The sequence below is a fragment of the Nannospalax galili genome, unplaced genomic scaffold, assembly GCF_000622305.1.
Source record: "Nannospalax galili isolate Female #2095 unplaced genomic scaffold, S.galili_v1.0 scaffold282, whole genome shotgun sequence".
In the NCBI taxonomy this organism is placed as follows: Eukaryota; Metazoa; Chordata; class Mammalia; order Rodentia; family Spalacidae; genus Nannospalax; species Nannospalax galili.
This window is the reverse complement of record NW_008347693.1, coordinates 74,953-79,014: the sequence shown is the minus strand read 5'-3', so window position 1 is coordinate 79,014 and position 4,062 is coordinate 74,953.

The window sequence follows — 4,062 nt, the reverse complement described above, 5'->3', positions numbered from 1 at the left end:
TGCCTGACATTAAAGTCACGTGCCACCACACCGAGCGCTAACTTTTTGTTCTCTTAACAAATTACATCTTTATTTTATTTCTCCAAAAGTGAATAATTCCACATCTCCTGAATCTATTTGACAGTTCAAGCTACCAGCAGATGTAATACTGTCTCTTAGTCTCCAAGTAGCTGGTACCATAGTGTGTGGCAGCTATGCATTTAAGTCACACTGTTTCTCATCTTTCCCTACTAGGTCTACTTTCTTGGCTTTATTCCAGTTCTATATTGTTGCTACTTAGAGCTCTAAACAATCTCTATTTAAAATTTAGCTCATTTGGTCATATAAACATTATTCACCCAAAAGTCAAGTAAAGAGCGCTCCTTTTTTATTATTTTATTTATTATTTTTATTTTATGTGTATGAGTGTATTGCCTGCATGTATGTGAGTGCACCCGTGTCATGCAATGCTGCGGAGGTCAGAAGAGGGCTTCAGATTCCCCTGGAACTGGAGTAGCCACCATGTGGGTGCTGGGAATCAAACCTGGGTCCACTGCAAGAGCAGTCCGTGCTCTTAACCGCTGAGCCATCTCTCAGGCCCCAAGAGAGCTCCTTTTAAAACGAGTAATACCAGACATTGAACAGACACTGCTTTTTTTTCCTTTCTTCTTCTTTTTCTGGTTTAGTAAGCTACAAACAGAAAAAAATAAGGCAGTAAGTAATGAATTCTGTATCTGAGGTGATGGGCTGTCCAGTCTGAATTTTGGAATAGCCCTCTTTAAGTTAGGGTTAGCTACTATGCATGCAAATTCCAGTCATGTAATTCCCAGCATGCAAATGAGGAAAGTTCTGACTAGTTGGTGTTAGATCCTGGTGGAAGCTAGGTTTACAGGGTGGCAGCTCAATGGTGTTGGGTAGTGGCTAGTTTTGATTGGCTGTGCCATTCCATGTTTTCCAGTTTTCAGTTTGAGTGAGATAGATTGAGTGGTTTTTGTTTGGGGATGCTTTCTCAGCCAAGGTTGTATTGGGGACCTGTTTCCTCTGTGGTCTGTCAGTCATGGTCTCCCCTCCACATTCCCCCTCACAGAGCAAAACAAACAAACAAACAAACAAACAAACAAAAAAACCCAAAAACCCAAACCAATCTTAGGAAGTTAGTTGAAGGTTTCTTCTTCAAGTTGATGGGGGATGTGTTGGCTCTTGTTTGTTAATCTGGTAGGGGTTCTGTGGAGTGCCACAAAAACACAACCATATTTAGGGGTAGAAGGCTGTGTTGCCTGGTTATGGGGCTTAGGGATGGAAAGCCTTGTTGAAGTTTCATCTGGAGACTGAACTGTTGAACCCAATGTGATGCTGCAGGGAAGCCCTCAGATGAATTGTGGTCAGTCTCAGGAAGTCTGGGATGGAGAAGGGAAAAAGAAATTCAGGAACATTCAGCACAGCGTGGGCACAGCTGCCTAGCAGCTTCTGCTGCTTACTGTGCACTGGGGACAGGGAGCAAGCAGTGAGGACAGCAGTGTTTTCTCCATGCAGGCTAAAGACATGGATCCCTCATGCCTGAAAGCTGTGAATTACTGGCAAGGACAGGGAGGACTTTAGATTTCACCAGTCAGTTGCTGGGCCAGATGGTTGCCCTGGGGCAGATAGAGAAAGTTCCCAGAGACTGGGTCTCTTATTTCTCAAGGCAGTACTGTGGCTAGCCTGAAGGAAGTAGGGAGGCCTTCTGGCTACATGGGGATGGGAGGGTGGTGGAAGTCGGGGACATGCACAGCAAGAAGCCTTCTAGTGACTTCAAGCACACATAATGTGACTGCCCAGGGCAATGCTTGCAGAGGCCAGAAGAGGCATTGGATGCCTGGATCTCCTGGAACTAGAGTTATAGGTGGTTATTAGCTGCCACGTGGATGCTGGGAATCAAATCCGTGTCCTCTTAAAAAACAGCAAGTGTTCTTAACCACTGAGCCATCTCTCCAGCCCCATCTTTCTTATTTCTTTCTGAGAGGAGACACAGATAGCATCTTGTTATGTCACTAGCAAGCCCATTTGCCAGGCACACCTTCTCATACCTGGGTCCTTTGTAAGTGAGAGGAGACACGGGGCTATTCTTGGGTTTATCCAGTATCCTTTTCTCCCTTCTCATCCTCCTTTATTGCTCTCTCTCTCTCCCTCCCGCCTTCCTTCCCTCCCTGCTTTCCTCTCCCCTTTCTCATTCTCTCCTTTTGAAGCCCAGGGTATCACCCAGGGCCTGCAGATGCTAAGCAGGTACTCTACCATTGAGCTACACTGTAGCCCTCTCCTCCTGGCCCCTTTGTTTTGAGGAACTGCTATGCTCCTAATGCAATTATGTGATTTTTCCATTGTTGCAAATTTCCCCCTAGAGGTGAGCTTGTAACCAGGTCCTGGTAGTTTACCTTGATGGTGGCTCATCTGAGGACTGGACAGAAAATGGAGACAAAGATAATTGGAGATTATCTTGTAGCTTTTAGTTTTAGGTAAGGCTTGATCCAGGAACTGGGTGATGCATCTAAGGACTAGGAACACAGTGTCTTTCCTCTGCTCCCAGTGTTGTCTTCATCCCCTGGTTCCTCCCAGGGGACTGCTGTAGAAGCAAAGTCCTCTCAGTTGGTAAATAAGACACAGGTTGATCACACCCATCCACTAGAGAATACAGGACTTGAGGGTTTTTGTTGTTGTTGTTGGTATTTTGGAACAGGGTCTTATGTAACCCAGACTGGCCTCAAATTCTCTAGGTAGTGGTTGGCCTTAAACTCTTGATTAGTTTATCTCTGGGATTACAGAGGTATGCACCTGACTTGAGGCAAAATCAGACCCCTCTCCCAAAGAACAGTGAAGCAGGGGCTGGAGAGCTGGCTCAAGAGCACTGGCTGGTCTTGTAGATGACCACCCACATGGTGGCTAATAACGGTCCTTAACTCCAGTTCCAGGGGATCTGAGCCATTTTCTGACTTCCATCAGCATTGCACGAACTGGTACACTTACATGCATGCAGGCAAAACACTACTACACACATACACACACACACACACACACAAATAAAAATAATTAAGAAGAGTGAAAGGAAGCTGGTTGTGGTGGCACACGCCTTTAATCCCAGCACTTGGGAAGCAGAGGCAAGTGGATCTCTGTGAGTTCAAGGCCAGCCTGGTCTATATAGTGAGTTCCAGATAGACACTGTCTCAAAAAGCCAAAAAAAAAAAAGAGTGTAGGGTTGGTGAGATGGTTCATCAGGTAAAAGCACTTGCTGCATAAGCCTGGCAATCTGAGTTTGATATCTGGAACTCACTTAAAGGTGGAACCTGACTACAAAATTGTCCTCTGACTTCTACAGGTGTGTAGTGGCATGTGTTCCCAAGTGTATGCATACACACACACACGCACACACACACACATACACATGTATACACACACAATAATACATTTTTTAAATTCTTTATTTAATAACCATATAATTAGAAGAAGCATTTCATTACACAGCATTGACAAATTCAATAACAATTTTCAGAGCTAAGATGCATCTCTTTCAAAATTGGCTGTAAATTTTTAGGTTTATAGTTGAATTAATACAGTTATACAATATTGTACTGAGTATAATAAACCCTATAAGACACAAAATTAAATGAGGTTTTAAACTTTAAAAAAGATCTCCATTTCATTATTAAAATACACAGTTTCATACAGAAAAATTCATTTTTAATACAATGGACACTAAGATGTGCATGCGTTTCTAATCTCTATATATCTCATTATTACTGGTCACAGTCGGTTACTTTTTGAGCCCCTTGGCATCTGAGCATGGATATAAAGTCATCAGGTAGATTTCAAAGGTAATATTTTTCATATCTACTAGTTATTAAGGAGCAATTTTTTATGCTTTGAGGAATTATTTTTTAAACTTTTTAAAAATCTAATAACCACATGATTAGAAGAAGCATTTCATTATAGCTTTAACATATTCAGTAACACACTCCAGAGCAAGGATACCATCTCTTTCAAAAGTGGCTGTAAATTTTTAGGTTCACAGTTGAATTGATACAGTTATACAGTATTGAACTCAGTATAAAC